Below are 18850 nucleotides of genomic sequence, written 5' to 3' on the forward strand. Positions count from 1 at the left end.
TTTCATGATCCTTAAGAGAGAGGTTATAGGACCAAAGTTTCTTCTTGCTTGAAGGTTGTCAGCCGAGAGGTCCACATACAATTCGATTGTGTCGTATGGAGTTGGTAGATTTGGTAACTTTCTTGTTTGCGCCAAACAAGGTAAAAAGTAAATCCGGCGACCACGCCTCACGGTATAATGTCTGGAAGGTTGCCAGGCTTAGGTACGCCATGCGCTCTGTCAATCCTGAGCTTGTGTTCGGCTAAATGCGGGAGTATTGTTTTCATCAACTGCTGCCCATAAGTACGAAGTTGAGCGTTGGACACTGCTTCTAGTATTCCTCTTATTTTAATATTATTCCGCCTGTCCCGCTCTTCTGTATCTATTAGTTTGGCTTGGATTAATTAGAAGGATTCTTCCAGCGAGTTATGGGAGTCTAACTTATTAAAAGCCTTGGCGTATTCCGGCATTTTGTTCTCCACATGGGTGACTCTGTCCGCCACCCCCTCCATTATAGAACATTGTAGTGGTTTTATCAAAGTGGAGATATCTTTCTGCAATGAGGAACTTAAGACTGTCAGCATAGCGTTAAGCATATTCTCAGATATATATTTGCCTGAAGCTTGCAGAGTAGCAAACATGTCTGTCTCCTCTTCAGTAGTTATATTAAACTGTGCTGAGTTGCTGACCTCTTGTTCATAAGGATCATCCCCCCTGAGGGGGAGCCCACACTGCCCCCACTACCCAGGCTGTTTGGAGAGGAGCGGCAGGATGCCAAGGGAGAGGAGCTGCTGCTGCTGTGAGATCATAGCAGTGGGGGTACTGAGTGCAGGGGGTGGTAGTGCTTTTGGTGTAGGTAGCTGATGTGGGCACTTACTTTTACCCCCCTTCGTGGTCTGGAGTAGAGGGGAGCCTCCTGATCCTCCGTTCTTCCCTGGCTGCCTGCTGAAGGTAAGGGGATCTAACTCTCCAGTGTGTGCTCGGGTTATGCAGCATGTGTCCGGCACCATCTTGATTTTTAGACGGGTCTGAGCCGAGATGTTGAGGGGTCGGCTTGCTGGGCTGCTCTTTCGCCCCCCACTTTCTGCCAGGCTGTGCCCCGATGTTATTGGGCATTATACTTGTACTTGATATGTTTTAATGCTTTTCAAAGTCGCTTTGTGGCGACAGCTGTACCAGAGAGATTGGGTTACCCGTCGTCATTGCTCCTTGTGATTCAGTTCGTTAAAGCTGTCCATCTCCACCAGTCTAAATGTTAACCTGCGATTTGAAAATGCTTCTATTCAGAACCTGAGCTTGTGCAAGCGATGGACCAAATTTTATCTCCATTATTTGGGGGGAGGAAAGCGGATCAGTTGGTGTTGGTGACGGTGGTGGTGGCAGTGGTGCTGATGTCACATCTTCCCTTTGTGGGAAGACATTGTTATTTGGAAAGCGGTGGTACTGGTACTTTTTTAGGTGCCTCAGCCACTGCAGCTCATGTTTACTCTGCAGGTGCCTGTGATTATACAGGAGCACAAAGGTGGGGGCTGAGAGCTGAGGTGTCTGCAGTCACGTGTTGTTTTTTCTAAATGCACCCAAACCAGAACCCAACTCCTGTGACTTAACAGAGGATTCTGTCAGGGTGCAAGGTAAGTGATAACACACAATTATATTGTAATGCAAATGCTTAGAAAGGGCAGAAAGACAGATTTGCTCTGCAGGTGTGATAAGCTTTTACAATCTGCATTCAGTGAAAATTAGGTGTTTAATGCAGACCTGTTCAATGAATTGTGAGTGTCACCGACATTATTGTGACATGCAGCAGAGGGAAAACTTGAACTTCACATAATGCATTACTGCTGACATTAAGTGTGACTTTTAAGTTGAAATCAACCAAATAAGGCACAGATTTTACTAGTGTAAAGTTACATTCACATATGGGGCATACAGCATATATATGTGAATGGCCTCACGGCGCCGTAAGGGAGCGGTACAGTGCAGCACACGTGCGGCACCGTACCATTCCGTAGCCCCTGGACATGTCCTATCTTTCAACGGAATACAGCACCGGGCCCTATGTTACTCTATGGAGAGGGGCGCGGGTGAGCAGCGCTCCTCCCCTCCTCCTCTCCCCGGTGCCAATGTATGCCTGCCCTACTATGGTACAACGGGCATACATCGTATGAATGTAGCCTAACATCCTTCAATAACATAACTTCCTCTTTATGACTTTAATTTCTGTACATTCAGTGGCGGATTATAGGGAGGGCTCTAAACACGTGCGCCGAGGGCTCCCAACCAGCAATGTCTGACAGTCAGAGCTGTAGGCCACCACCTGCATGTGCCTCTGCCTCCAACTGTGACAGTGATTCACTGACATTTTTAGAATCAGCGTGCCTGCCCAGTCATACTCAATCCCATTCTGCATACTTTTAAGGAGCCTCGCTGGATGAGGAGTGACACCCGATACCCTCCTGACACTTCCTAGTCAATCAATGTTAGGATTGCTTCCTCTCAGGTTAGTTATCCCAATCTGTGAGAGGAGGAGAGAAGCAGTGGGACAAGAGAGGAGACTAAGACTAGTAGTCACTTCTGTCACCGGCACTTAGAGAAGCTGCTCGCCTAGCTAGCTAACAAGTGAGTAGGAGAAAGGTTTGAATATTAAACATAATTTAGTATAGTATTGTGTACCACTGTTTGGGCTATATTCAGTGGGGGCCTACACCAACTGTAATACGGCCCTCTGTACATCACACAAACTCCTAGCGGCAATTGATACAAAGTATACTGTGGTGATGAGATCTAAATTATGAGACTAAAATTCTTCTAATATTCTGATAAACACAGGTGGAGGCCAGGGCAATAAAACAGAAGCAGACCCCCCTCATAAAATCAATGGGGTGGAGAAGAGAGACTCTACATCCTTTCACCAGTTCCTCTATAGGTTATGGCCCACTCACTAAATGTCATGGGTGCCCTCTCGGATCGCAGATGCACTGATGTGCGTCCCTGTGCCCCCTCATCTGTGCGGCATGTTCACTCACCTGTCTGTGCTCCAGCATTGTCTCTCTTGATCCGGTGTTCAAGTCCCCGCCTCCTAGGGCGTGTCTGCGCCCTATTCGCGATTTAAAGGACCAGCGCACCGCTGATTGGTCCTGGCCATTCCAGCTTTTTATAGATAGCCGGCCTTTTCCTGCAAACCCCGCCAGATCTTTGAGCCTCCTGCCTTAGACAAAGCTTGTTCCCTATGTCCTGTGCTGTTATAGTGATTTCCCGTTGTGATTTCCATTACGTTCCTGACGTATTGCCTTAGGTGCCTGAGGACTTGCTGTACATGGGACTCTGGCCCTTAGGTTCTTCATGGACCTAATCGCCCATATCTCATGCTCGAGAAGTGCCAATTCCATCAGACGAGTCTCCCATTCCTAGGATATATTATCTCAGACAAGGGACTACGGATGGATCCTGCCAAGTTGTCTGTGGTGCTTCAGTGGCCGCGCCCAGTAAGAGTTTTTGCTATCCAGAGATTCCCGGGCTTCACTAATTACTACCGCCAGTTTATCCCACATTTCCCTTCCCTCGTCTCTGCCACTGAGCTGCTGACCAAGAAGAACACCAATCCTAAACTGTGGCCTCCGGTGGCTAAAGAAGCTGAAGTCCACCTTTGCCTCTGCTTCCGTTCTCACCCAGCCTGATACTGAGAAACCGTTCCTGCTAGAAGTTGACATCTCATCCATTGGTGCTGGAGCCGTTCTCACCCAGAAAGGGCCCAAAGGTCGAACCCTCACCTGCGGCTGTTTCTCTAAGACTTTCTCAGCTGCAGAGAGGAATTATTCCATAGGTGATTGGGAGCTTCTACCCAAAGCTAGTCTTGGAAGAATGGCGCTATCTTCCGGAGGGAGCTCGTCATCCGACCACAAGAAACTCCTATATCTCTCGTGCCTCTGACTTAATTTGGGAAGAATCCATGAAGAGGATACTAACTTAGGGACATTACTGTTGTGTGGCTGGGCACCCTGGGGTGCAGAGATTTGTCGCTCTCCTACTCTCCTGCCAAGGTTCCTTCAGACCAAGAGGAGTGGGAGGCCAAAGAGGGTGGGGTTGGGGGGGGTACTGTCACGCGTGCTCCTGCGACCCCCCTCTCGGGTACAATTATGCAGGGTTATCCTAACAAACATGTCAGGGTATTAAATCAGCTGCCTGTGCAGTGCCTGCCCCCGACTCACATTTCACCTACTCCAGCCTTCTTCCGAGGTATAATGATACACTGGCCGGTCTAGCTTTTAACACCTTAGTGACGTGACCTGAAAAAGCTCAAGTGACCCGGCATTTTTAGCGAATTTTCATAAGCGTGTCAAGCATGCATGTCGAGCGACACAAATTCTTTTTTAAATACCAATTTTTTTTCCCGAATCCGTCGGGTTTTCTTACGGCCATGCCCCCGATTTCCGTCGCATGCAAGCCGGCACCGATGCGACACAATCCTATCGCGTGCGCCAAAAACCCGGGGCAATTCAGAGACAAATGGCGCAAGGCGGTAATATTCGGGAAACCCAGCGATTCGGCCCTAGTAATTGAGCCCCTTTGTGGTGGTTTCTCGGTAATAAAAGTTTAAACATTTTCTTTATTTTTATTTGGGTGGAAAAAAAGGCTTTTTTTTTTTTTTAAATGTCAAACTAACTCAAATTTAACATTATTAACGAATTCCCTATTTTGTTTTAGTCATTTTGATATGTAATATGTATAGTCTCAGGCAAACGGGGGACCCCTGAGGAAGCCAGTTGGGTGGCGATGCGCACTGGGTTTGGTCCCCAGCTCCCCCTACCCCTCCTTTTGTGTCATCAGTCGCCATTGCAGGTAGCTATCTATGGGAATTACAGCCCCTGACTGATTCTGTTGGTATTTGTATATTTCATATATTATATTGGTTTGCTTATTCGCTGCCTGCTTTATTATTGTCTCATTTCATCATATAATTTATTTATATGAGGGGTTTTTCCAGCAGGGGGCGCTGGTGTATATTTGGATCTATGCAAGGTCCTCCTGGATGGTTACATTTTACATGGTTTTAATAGGTTTGTTTGCGTTGTGCTGCATTTTTGTCTTTTTCTCCTTGTTTTTCGTCGGGCAAACGGGACGACTATGCCAATAATTTTTGTGGTGTAGCTGGGATTTTTTATTTTTCTGAATATTTACTAATATTTTGTGTGTATTTTTACTTTCTATGCTCCCCATGAGGTCATAAAAGACCCCTGGGGGACATTTTCACTTTTTTTTTTTACTTTATTTTTTCTCTTTTACAAGTTTTCCCCTGTTACTGGGGCATCTATAAGTTACAGGAGAAATGACCACCTGTCACTGGGGATTGTGATCAGAGCTGTACTGGGTCCCAGCAGCTCTGATTAACCCCTTCATACCCCATGGTCACGTGACAGCCGAGTCTATGGAGCCGGTGGAAGCGCCGGCTCTGCTCACACTTATCTCATTTGTACAGTGTACATACAGAATACCACTAATTATACCTGGTGATAGGACTGTTATTACAGTACCTCCCTAATCCAATATTGTACATTGCTTATAGCAAATCTCTGCACCTGTGTAGTGAACATGAAACCTATACCTATACATGAAAAATATAAAAATACTCTATGTATGTGTAAGCGTCTCTTATAGATTTATATCTGGGGCTCAAACCCCTAATCATTGTAAGGTGACTTTCAAATTAAATGAGTCTGTGTCCAGCGCTGGAATTGACTAACTTGAATGAAAAGACAAGACCTGTCCTTGCAGGAAGTTAGCAACAAGACTGATAAGTTTATTGAGGTACTGACATTTATAGAAAACCATAAGGCACTTTACATAAGGCGTGTAATTGGGAAAGCAGCCACTATAATTGGGTGTTCTCACCCAGGAAATGTAACACTATTGGATGTAAGCACACAAAGGAGTCTAATACTATTGGCTACCTGCAAATACTGAAACTTCACATAAACCAAATGTCCAGATGTCCACCTGGATACCTTCCACTAGGTGGTGCTAGTGAGCGCTAAGTCTTTGTTCAGAGAGGGAAACACCCAAACTTAGTTATCACTACACAAAGTTATATGAAATGAATGCTGAATCTTTAAAATGTCCGACAATACGTAAGATGGCGTCTGAGTCCAGTGTAATATCTTTAACAATTCCCCCCTTTTGAGCTTTGCATGGCCTGTAACTTTTGTCCTGAGCGACCTCCTCAAACTCCAGGTACATACAGGTAGGCTAAGCCCTTACCTGCTGGACTTGTTAACTCTTCACCAGATCCCCTGGAGGCCAGTCACTCGGGGGTTACAGGCCTGCACACTCAAATTACATAATTGTGTTTCCATAGTTTATGGGTTTATTAACAGGCTGGTTCTTCAACAAGACGGTATCCTCCACACCGGGACTTCTCCTGTCATGGTTCTTACCACCTGGACGGCCATCTGGGACATGGTGGACTTGATGAGGGGGACCACACAACACGCAATAAGTGACGAGAGCAAAAATCACAATCCCCAATATCACCCCCACTTACAGGAAACCCTTCCAATCCCCCAACCACAAAGTGAAGGACAAAGTGTCCACCCCAGAGTTTCTCTCGAGTTCCCTGGACAGTCCTTCAATCTCTTCAAGTGCATGGGTAATGGATCCATAGGGGGCGATGTCATCCGGGATGTACATGCGACAAGCCACTCCCACCATCTTACAGACTCCTCCCTTCTCAGCAAGGATCATGTCCAAAGCCGTGCGGTTCTGGGAAGCATCTCGGATATAATTCCCAAATCTCTGTTGATTACAATACAACCAGTTAACCCAACCAACATCTTTGCTCATAGCTCTCTGGGGAATAATGGACTCTAGACCTGCCCATATCTGATAGTGGGCCTTGTACTCATCTGGGACCCCCCATTGGTGCTCCCACTGTATCCATATAAACGTTGTCATCTAGGCGCTCCTCTCAGACCTCCAGAATCCTTTGGGATTCTCTACCTTTTCTTATGTGTCTGATCAACCTTATCCCTGGGGATCACGAGGAAGGAATACACAAGTGTTATCACAGTATACTCACCTTCCCAGCCTCTAGGCCTGACCTGACTCTCCTATCCCCACAAATCCGGTACACATCAGACACTGCTAATACAGGGTTACCTGTGCTGTCAATGTTAAAGAAGGTCATTGTCTTGTTGCACCAACCGTAGGTAAAGTCTCCTACCCTGGGGATATCCGGGTCACCCCTATAGATACAGTGATAGTCATAATTGGGGTGTCCCTGAGCATACAGTCAGTCAGAAGAGACCAGTCAGTCAGAGTAAGTAAGCATGGAATAGAAAGCGTGGAAGCGTGCTGACTTCCCTCTAGCTTCACAGACGTGGCACTGGTCAGCAGGACTTGGAAAGGACCGTCGTTGCGAGGCTCCAGACTGTCTCTCTGGTGCGTCTCTTTACCACCACGTAGTCTCCAGGCTTCAGGTTATGTATCCTGAGGTCTCTGTCTGGATCTAAAAAAAAGTAATCAGAAACACTTTTGCGGACCTTTTCCAAGGCCTGGCTCAACTGTATGGCATATTCCACTTGGTTTCCTAGTAGGGGTCTAGTCTGGGTGCACAGCCAAAAAATACTTCAAAGGGGAACAATCCCATCTTTCTGTTGGGTGTGGTCCTAACTGAATGGTGGGCAGCAGGAAAGCATTCGCTCCATGGTTTCCCTGTTACTTCCATGGCCTCCCAGATCTCTAACTTAAGAGTGCCGTTTATTCTCTCAAACCCACAACTAATTCGGGAAGTGGTGTGTGCAGGGCCTGTTCTACACCCAGGAGGGACAAGGCTTTAGGTCTTTACCTGTCCAGTGAAGTGGGTTCTGTGACCGGACTCTATGGTCTCCGGAAGTCCAAACCTGCAGAAAAATCTCACTCACCAACTTCTTGGCTGCAGCTCTGGCAGTAGCCTTGGTCATGGGAGAAGCTTCTGGCCACCCTGGAAAGAGATCAATGCACACAGGCACGTACTCCTACGTGCCACTTATTGGTAGCTGGATAAAATCCATCTGCAGTCTCTGGAAGGGATACAGCAGCTTGGGTGTCACCTTCTGTGGGGTCTTTACCACCTTACCCGGGTTGTGGCGGGCACAGACCATACAGGCTTTCACTAGTCTAGTGACAGGGGTAGTAATGCCCGGGCAAACCACTGGTGGTTTATGAGCACTAGCATGGCCATTTTGGATGTGTATGTGTCCGTAGGCTACTTGACTTACTGTCGGGTGCAGGGCTCTGGGCAGGCACACCCTCTCTCCCAGCATCCAGGTCCCATAGGCATCTGGGCTCCAGCTTTCCTCCACACTCCCTTCACTTCTGATGACACTCGGGCCACCAGGGACTGGAACACCTGTGGATCAAACTTTTTGCTCAGAACTCACCGCTGAGACTTCAGGACAGTCTCCGGGCTCCATCTGTGCAGCTGCCTTCACCATCCCGTCAGCCACATACTTGCCCTTGGCTTGTGGAGTTACCAAATTGTGTGTGCTTTTAGTTTTACTATCCCCACCTTTTTTGGAAGTAAGATAGCATCCATGAGCTCTTTACCCAGCTTGCCATGCTTAAAGGGGTTCCCTGCAGAGGTGAGGAAATCTCTAGCCTTCCATATAGGTTCATAGTCGTGTTTAGACCCCAGAACTATACCTTGAGTATAGATGTTCGCCCTTTTACCTTCCACCAGCTGTAGCACTTCCCTGAGTGCCATCACTTCACCTCCTGCGCTGACCTGTGTGGAGGGAGTGGTTCTGCTTGTACTACCTTATGTGCGCCACTGACCACTGTATATCCAGCATAGAACCGTCTGTCCTCTCCTGCAGACCTGGAGCCATCTATGAGAAAAAAACTCAACATCTGGGTTACTCACCCTTCTCTCCCCCCTCTCTGAATCCTGGAAGACTGGCGACAGAATGAACTTGGGTGAGGACACTGTGCGAGGTATGTGGGGTTTGCACTGTAACTGAGTAATCTAGGATCTGGGATCTGGCCTTGCTGCTGCAGCTACTGACACATGAGGGGCGTTCGCCTCACGACTGAGTCTAACCGGGCCTAATAATGGGCCACTGGTAAGGCCACCACGTTCCTGGACTCGACACCTGTGGCCTACATACTCAGTGCAAAATAAAACAAAAGTTTGATCCAGTGGGATGTGCCTAGGGCCAGGGCAGACAGGATTTGCTACCTTAAGGCTATAGAATGCATCAATTGCCTCTTGACTAAGGGCAAATGGGGAAGAGGCAATTCAGTCAGAAAGGGGCAGCATCAGACTGGAGGCAGCAGACCTTATCCTAAGCCTCTAGGAGCTGGCCAGTCCTAGAAACATGTGAAGAGGCTTAGGGCCTCAGGGCAGGGGCATATTCTGGACTGCCAGCTTTCTTTCCTCTATCAGGTGTCTGCCTGTAGGTCCTCCGCATACTGTAAAGGAGAACATCCAGTAAGGGGCTAGTCTGCCAATCTACTCCCTGTAGGGCCGTGTAATATGTAGTACTGGCTGGGGGAGTTTTACCCCCCTTGTAGGAATCTGCACCAGGTATACTGGAATACTACACTGGTAAAGGCAAATAGGTCCTGGCAATCTTCATGTAGGGGCGCAGAGAGGAAAACATTTGCCAACAGGGAAGAGTTCTACAATGAAAGGCACTAACTCTATTTGGGGGGGGGGGGGCTTTCAGAAGAGGGGGACTGTTCTTGCTGACATCCTTGTCCGTTACCACCCCCCTTGTCCCGCCCTGTTGGGGCCGTCTACGTTTCCTAGAGTGTGTCTCTTTGTATTCTTATCACAAGCAAATTCCTTTACGTCTTTTAGATTGTCAGCTCTGTTTCCCCCACTCAACACAGATGCTTTCTGTGTGCTTCAAGGCCACTTCTCACAGACATAGATAAGACAAAGCCCAGCTGCACAGCTGCACAGAGATCTCCCCCTGATTAACTCTTTCAACTCCAGAAAGCAGGTACCAGAGACTGCAACACTTTTTCTAGTAATTTTTCTGCAATTGTCAGAATCAAATAAGTTTTAAAAATAAAATAAACAAAATAAACAAACAGCGTTGCACACTCAAGACTCTTAGCAAATGTTTGAAATTGATGAAAATATTCACCTGCCGGCATTTATTTCAAACATCCGCCAGGACACCTCAAGGATGACTCGGCTGCTATCCTACAACCAGCCTACAGTGTAGAGTTATAGGCAATTAACTTTCAGGGACTTGAAGGGAATATACTGTCTTAAGATGGCCACCACTAAAAGATGGTAGGGCGTGTCATCTTCTCTAACCCCCAGATACGGGGGTGGAGTCTAAGAGGGTGCTGGTTGCATTCCAAAAGATTTTTTTTTTTTTTTTTTTAAATGAGCACTCTCTAGGATTCCTGTCCCTCTGCCCTGGTCCGTCCGTAGTCACTGGTCTAAGTCTCCAGTAATCAACCCCATCCACTTTCCTTTGTCATTAACTCTCTACTTACATCAAAACAACCTTCTGCCTGGGTGTGCCACTTTTGTCTTTGAGCCAGCCACCATTTACATCAAGTGCTGTCTCCTACCTCTGCACACTCAGGGGACCATCTAACATACCCAAAAACTTCAATACCTCATAACTTCCTTTTACCCACTCTTTACCTTTCCTGTGTGACACTATGTCAGTTGCCTTTTTAGGTCTGCAGTGTCCAGCTACAGTCTTACTTTGCTCACTACCCATTTTGTGGAATCTGTGGAATACCTGATTTTGTTCAAGGGCTATAGATATCCTCCGTACATACAGCTCCAGACTACCCCGCTACCTATCAGTAAGTACAAATTAGAGACCTTCACACAATATTTCAGAAATCAAGGAGATTACGCTCAACTGTAAAATTCCCGTCAGTGTCCTTCTTGTCTCTATTGTCCTTCCCGCATCACGGGGCCGCATCAATCCCGAAGGAATGATACGTAAATTTGGCCAGAATTTGTCTCTGCAAACTTCCAGATTCTATCCGTGCTTACATGAACAAAAATCTCAACACCATCACAAACTTTCTGAACTATCTCAACAATCCACAAGAGGGCACTGCAGACCTTTTTGTACAACATACATTGTCACGTCCAGTCTCTGTCGGTCACCGTACAAGTGATCCTTTGCCGAAATCATCGTGCACATACTATTATACATGGACATGTAAGGCAAAGTACATAATATCACACAAGGAGGTGACCTTACCCAGTCCCTTTCAGCCAGTGAAACAGAACTACAGTCAAGGTAGACAAAAATAGACTTGACTTACCCCGACGAGCGCTCATTGTCAGTTCTGGTCACTGGCCGCCTGGACTCTTGCGGAGGTCACCTCGATGGTTAGATGTCCATAAAAGTATGCCCAACCAGGAGACGCCATTTCTTATAGATTTATATCTGGGGCTCAAACCCCTAATCATTGTAAGGTGACTTTCAAATTAAATGAGTCTGTGTCCAGCGCTGGAATTGACTAACTTGAATGAAAAGACAAGACCTGTCCTTGCAGGAAGTTAGCAACAAGACTGCTACTTTATTGTGGGGCTGACACATTTATAGAAAACCATAAGGCACTTTACATAAGGCGTGTAATTAGGAAAGCAGCAACTATAATTGGGTGTTCTCACCCAGGAAATGTAACACTATTGGATGTAAGCACACAAAGGAGTCTAATACTATTGGCTACATGCAAATACTGAAACTTCACATAAACCAAATGTCCAGATGTCCACCTGGATACCTTCCACTAGGTGCTGCTAGCGAACACTAAGTCTTTGTTCAGAGAGGGAAACACCCAAACTTAGTTATCACTACACAAAGTTATGTGAAATGAATGCTGAATCTTTAAAATGTCCGACAATACGTAAGATGGCGTCTGAGTCCAGTGTAATATCTTTAACACGTCTATTGTGTGCAGAAATACCATAACATGTGAATAATAGCCTTTGTACATGGTAGTTAAATGGACATAAACAATGGAAATGTATTATTTTCAACAAATTCACAATAAAACACACAAATAATTGTAAAAATGGACAATCATAAAACTTCTAGAAATATGAAAAAGTGCAAGGTGCTAAAAGATGCCGTAGTGCGAGGTGCGCGAACATGAAAGTGCAATCGCGACAGTCATACAATACATGTCTATATCACAATAGCTACATCAATGTATAAAGTGCCAATGCATAATATATATATATATATATATATATATATACACACACACACATACATACATTACATACGGTCCCCTACTTAAGAACACCCGACTTACAGACGACCCCTAATTACAAACAGACCTCTGGATATTGGTAATTTATTGTACTTTAGTCCTAGGCTGCAATAATCAGCTATAACAGTTATCACAGGCGTCTGTAATGAAGATTTAGTGATAATCCTGGTTCTTATTATAACCCAACATTTTTACAACCAAATTGTCAGAGATCAAAAAAATTCTGGCTCAGGTTACAATTATAAAATATACAGTTCCGACTTACATACAAATTCAACTTAAGAACAAACCTGCAGAACCTATCTTGTACTTAACCCAGGGACTGCATATATATAACAAATACATCTTATTGTGATTATACCCCATAACAGCTATTTATCAAGGAAACCTATTGTAGAGATGTTAGACAGCCCAAATACATTCACTGTCATATACCAATAATGAGAGTTGTACACTGTATATTTGTATCATCATCATTAATTATGACAGAAATGGACCCACAATAAGTGGAGCAGGATGTGAGAATGCATAGGCCCAAAGTTGGAATAAAGATCTTCTCAAAAACATAGACAACTAAAATTAGGAAAACAAAACATTAAAGGGGTATTTCCCATCTGGGCATTTACATTTAATTTAATTTAATTAATTTGCCATATGTAAACATTTCTTCAATTGGATTTTGATTAAAAAAAATGTTCTTTTGTGAAGATAATTTCTCATTAATACAGCCATGTTGTCTCTTAGAAACTAGATGGCTTCCTTGGATACGACCACCTCACACTCATTCAGTACTGCCTGACCTCCTGGATTCAGCAATCATTACCACAGGACGGCTGTGGTACATGTAGTTACTCCCGGACATTTCATATACAAAAACCTTTTATTTCTTTGTGCAATCACTCCAGCAGAGGTGGTCGCATCCAAGGACACAATCTTGTTTCTAAGGGACCATATCACTACATTTATGAAAAATTATCTTCACACAGGAAAATGTTTTAAAATAATATCTAATTGAAGAAATGTTTATATATATATATATATATGGCAGATAAATAAAATTGACTGTGACTGCCGAGACAAGATGAGAACACCCCTTTAATGTTAATAAATAACATTCAGTAGGAATAGACACTAGTAATGGGATAGTTTTATTAGAATCAGGTCGATTGGACCGCTTTAGAGTTAGAAGTTTACCACTATGTCATTGTTTTTGGAAAGTTTGGGAATGGGTTAAAAAGAATTTTGAAATCTTCAAAATAAATAATAGCACAACATTTTCGCATTATGGCAGAATCAGAGGTTGAAGGAGTTTTCTTTTGGGAAAATAAAGGAATACATTTTATCTCACAAATTTTTATAGCTAGGTTAATTCCCTTTGATACAGTAAAGGAATTACTGTATATACTCGAGTATAAGCCGAACCAAGTATAAGCGAGGCCCCTAATTTTACCACAAAAACCTGGGAAAACCCACCCCTTCTGGTTTTCTCTCCTGCCTGCCACTGACTGCACTCCGGCTCAAATAGCTGACTACCTGGCGCATAATGACATGATGGACCCCCAGGTTCCCATGTGGGAGGCTCTTAAAACCTACATACAGGGATGTTTACAATCTGCAATATCGTATGTTAAGAAAGAGGCTCGTAGGGAAGAAGCCGAACTAGCCGCCACTTATGCCCAGTTAGAGGCAGCCTACATTGCAGATCCTTCTACCATAAATAAGGATAAATGGTTATCTACAGGCCAGCAATACTTGCATTGCCTTTATGAAAAAGAAAAGAGGCGTTCCTTCTTTGCGCACCAGAAATATTTTGAGCTGGGCAACCAGTCTAGTAGCTTATTAGCACAATTAATACATCAGAATAAAGCGTCTCCCACGGTGCTGCAGCTAACCTCTGCTGGAGGAACTGCTATTACATCTAATGATGACATATTAACGGACTTTGCGGAGTTCTATAGGGATTTATACTCCTCTCAAACAGACTGCTCTGTGGCCGCTACTAATGATTAGCTCTCGGGGGTGGATTGTCCTACACTTAGTCAATCTCAACGGGAAATGCTAGATGCCCCATTGACACTCGAGGAGCTCCAAGAGGCGCTAAAATTGATGGCAAGGGGTAAGGCTTCAGGGCCCGACGGCCTCCCCTTAGAAATGTGGCTTAAATATCAGCACTCCCTTCTACCCCTTATGTTGCAAATGTTTAACTCCTCATTTAATAGAGGGTACCTCCCGGAATCGCTCTACATGGCAAATACTGTGGTTATTCTTAAGCCTGACAAAAATACAAAGGAATGTGACTCTTACAGGCCCATTTCTTTGTTGAATTACGACTATAAAATACTAACCAAGATATTGGCATGTAGACTGAACAAAGTCATTACATCTCTGGTTCATGAAGACCAATCAGGCTTCATGCTTGGGAGGTCCACCTCTGAAAATCTGAGAAGGTCACAAATCATTATGCAAATAGGTGTAGAGAAGAAAGAGGACTGGGCTTTTAGACACGGCCAAAGCCTTTGACTCTGTGGAGTGGCAGTATCTACAGGCTGTGCTGCGTAGGTTCCATTTTGGACCTAACTTTTGTAAGTGGGTGTCAATTCTCTACAAGAATCCACGAGCCTCTATATCTGTAAATGGTTTACTATCTGATTCATTCCCACTCGCAAGAGGCACTCTTCAAGGGTGTCCCCTTTCGCCCCTTTTATTTGCCTTAGCACTGGCAATCAAAATCCGTAAGGATACAATATTTACGGGGGTGCCCCACGAGACGGGACAGGATCGTCTTGCCCTTTACGCGGATGACCTTCTCCTTCTCATGTCACAACCAGACACTTCCCTGCCCAGAGCAATTGACTTAATAAATGATTTTAGTCTGTATTCAGGACTACGTATAAACTGGGACAAATCTTGTCTTTTGTACTTATCCTCTGACAGGGCCAACAACCCCCCTGAAACAGTGTCTGATCTAGTGGTCATGGATAAATTTAAATACCTAGGAGTGACTTTAACAAGACAACCCAAGATGGCTCTTGATCTCAATGTCTTCCCTTTATTGGGATATTTCAGGGATAAATTCAAAACATGGGCCGCCCTTCCTTTATCAGTGGCAGGCAGGATCAACCTAGTCAAAATGGTGGTTCTGCCAAAATGTCTCTATGTGATCCAACACGTTTTTTTACCCGATCCCCAAACACTTCTTTCGCACCCTGGACTCCATGATAATCACCTTTATCTGGGGATCCTTTAGATCAAAATTGCAGCTCGCTAAATTGCAGAGACCTAAATCCCAGGCGGGTATGGCCCTACCTAACATTTTCCTTTATTATCTAGCTGGACAGTTAACCCCTTAGCGCTCTGCGCCGTAGCTGTACTGCGCTGAGTCCCGCGATTAGCGCTCAGCGCAGTACAGCTACGGCGCAGAGACGATGCCGATTCAGCTCTGTATAGCAGCCGAACCTGCATCGTTAGCCACGGGATTTCAGCGGTAATCGGAGTGGGCTCCGATCGCGGGTGTTTAACCCGTTAAATGCCGCGGTCAACGCGACCGCGGCATTTAACATGCCTTCTGGGGGTCTTTACCCCACGATCGCCCCCCCCCCGCACCGTTTTCGGGGGGGGGGCATCGCTGTTTTGGCTCCTCTGGGGTCCGATCGGGACCCCAGAGAAGCCTAGAGGGTTTACCTTTAAGATGGCGTCTGTGACGTCATCTTAAAGGCAAAGTGTCAGCCTATGCATCTGCATGGGCTGGCACTGATAATACTCTGCAATACATTAGTATTGCAGAGTATTATCAGGAACAAGCAATCAGATGATTGCTTGTTCATGTCCCATGATGGATCAAGTAAAAAAATTTACAAAATAATGTTTTTCAATAAAAAATTACTTTATAAATCACTAAAAATGCCCATAAGCCCCAAAACATATAAAGAGACATATAACGCTCATAAAAGTCTAAATCATAACACAAACCCCACATATATAGTATCATCGCGTCCGTAACAATCCATAGAATAAAACTAAATAACTATTGAACCCATATGATGAACGCCGTAAAAAATACGTCAAAAACCCGCCAAACATTATGATTTTTACCTATTATATCCCACTAAAAATGCAATAAAAAGTGATCAACAAAACATATGTACTCCAGAATGATATTGTTGCAAAGAACAACATGTTCCGCAAAAAACAAGCCATCAACCAGCTCTGTAGCCAAAAACGTAACAATGTTATGCCACTTGGAAGACGGCGATGCAAAAATGATAGATTTTTCCCCACATTAGGGTTTTATTTGGCAAATTTAGTAAAACATAAGAAAACATATTCATGTCTGGTATCCCCGTAATTGTATCGACCCATAGAATAAAGATAACAGGATTATTAGGATATACGGTGAACACGAAAAAAAAAAAAAGTAAAAAATCCAGTACAGAATTGATGCTTTTCTACTCATGACCTCAAAAAAAGTTCCAAAATTTTCAACAATAGGTGATACCAACCCCAAAATGGTAACACTGGAAAAAGCATCTCGTCCCGCAAAAAAAATGCCGTCACATGGCCCAAATAACGGAAAAGCAAAAATTTTATAGCCTTCAAAAGGGGGCAACCAGAAAACTAAAATCCTGGCAGCTGCAGGGTGCTCCTTCCCTTCTGCGCCTCGCTGTGCCCCCATAACACAAGTAACGGCCACGTGTGGGGGGTCTCTGCACTCAGGAGAAATTGTAGAACAAATTTTATGGTGGGTTTTCTCTTTTTATCTTTTGGAAATGTGTAAATTTTAGGGCTAAATGAACGTATAACCGACAAAATTTGACCATTCTAAATTTCACCGCCATTTTGATTCAATTACTATGAAGATCTCAAGGGGTTAACAATCTTTGTAAAAGCTGTTTCTGATAGTTTGAGGGGTTCAGATTTGAAAATGGGTTGGTTATATAGGGGGTTTTGTTGCTAAATATGTAAAATTTGATTTCAAACAGTATTTATCCCCAAAATAGTCAATTCCGAAAATACGGAAAATCGCTATTCGATTTGTAGGCCGCGTGACGTCAAAAAAAATTATCCAAACATTTCAAAAATTATGAAAATGTAAAGTAGACAAATGGGAAATGTTATTCTGCAAGTTATTTAGGTGGTAAATCTATCTGCCTGAAAACGCGGTGATTTAGAATTTCGAAAATGGCAAATTTTTCTAAAAATTCATCATTTTTTTCTTTTTTTTGTAAATAAACGCAAAACTTATCAGCCAAAATTTACCACTAAAATGAAGTACAACATGTGGGGAAATAACAATCTCAGAATCACTTTGATAAGTAACAGTGTTCAAAAGTTATTACCACAGGAAGAGACACTGGTCAAATTTCAAAAAAAAGTTGCGAGCCTTAACCTGCAAACAGGCTGCGTCCTTAAGGGGTTAAAGTTCCTAATCTCCTGGATTTCACATCAACCTCTCCAATACCCAGAAAAACGACTAGCAGAGTATGTTAAGTTTCTTGTCCATCCATCCGCCGGGATATGTACCTGCCTCCTGGAACACCTTGGTCACATGACCCAGGGAGATCCTGAAGACATGGAACGGACCCAGAAAAAAATCAAGGTAAGTACATAAAAGTCCGAATTGTGTACCCATAATGGGGCTCCATACAATATTGATTTATCAGCATTAACAATGATAACATTTTTTATCGTTCCAGGAGGCAGGTACATATCCCGGCGTCTCTCACAAATAATTTAACCGTGACTATGAAATGAGCTGGTCTCATCACGAAAGGATCCTCCTTCGGGAATCTCTATTTTTAGCCAGGAAAGCCATCGCCCTACGCTGGATGGGCGACTCTGAGCCCTCTCTCTCACAATGGAAACAATTAGCTCACCACATTATTCCATATGAACGGGTGCTTTGCAAATGCAGGGGATGTGCTGAGAAATTTGATAAGGTATGGAAGACATGGTGTGACTCTCCACATACTTCTTTCACCCCAGATGAAATGGAGGCAAATTTACACAGACAACCTCTATAAGTGGCTAGTGTTTCGTTTGATGTATGATGTCTACCATCATTATAACCCCCCCCCCCCCTCCTCCTTGCTCCAGAAATACACCCCATGTAACAAAAGATGTCATGTGTTTCCTTAGCTGGTGGATAGATCAGTCTGTTCATTGGTTAGGTTTTGGTGTTAGGATGTATTTCAATGTGTAATATGTTAGTATGTACTCTTAATGAGCACCATGAGAACTCAGCTGAATATGACATACTGTTGACTATGATAACGATTACTTACCGTATATACTCAAGTATAAGCCGACCCGAGTATAAGCCAAGACCCCTAATTTCAACACAAAAAACTGGGAAAACCTATTGACTCGAGTATAAGCCGAGGGTGGGAAATACATTGGTCACAGCCTCCCAGTATATAGCCAGCAAGACCCCTGTAGTATACAGCCTGCCCAACCCCTGTAGCATACAGCCTGCCCAGCCCCTGTAGCATTGTATAATTATTTTTTCAATAAAACAGTTTAAAAAAAAAACATATGAACACAAGTTTTCCTATGACAATGCAGTATAAACATTATCGTGTTCATACATGTAATGCTGTCCATATCAGTCCATATGTTAAACCCACTGCCACTA

At 44.2% G+C, this 18850-nt stretch overlaps 1 protein-coding gene across 2 annotated transcripts in view; it reads left to right on the forward strand.

Moving 5' to 3' along the window:
• The window catches only part of LOC140069386 (SLAM family member 8-like), a 164914-nt gene that overhangs the window by 79288 nt on the left and 66776 nt on the right, over nt 1-18850 (forward strand). The window contains exon 1 of one of the 2 annotated variants that reach the window (XM_072115048.1): nt 764-930. The exons of the other annotated variant lie outside the window; for it this stretch is intronic. The gene's annotated coding sequence lies outside the window, so the exon portion shown is untranslated. Of the gene's footprint in view, nt 1-763; nt 931-18850 lie in introns of those variants that run through there. 2 annotated transcript variants of the gene reach the window in all.

The sequence above is a fragment of the Engystomops pustulosus genome, chromosome 7, assembly GCF_040894005.1.
Source record: "Engystomops pustulosus chromosome 7, aEngPut4.maternal, whole genome shotgun sequence".
NCBI lineage: Eukaryota > Metazoa > Chordata > Amphibia > Anura > Leptodactylidae > Engystomops > Engystomops pustulosus.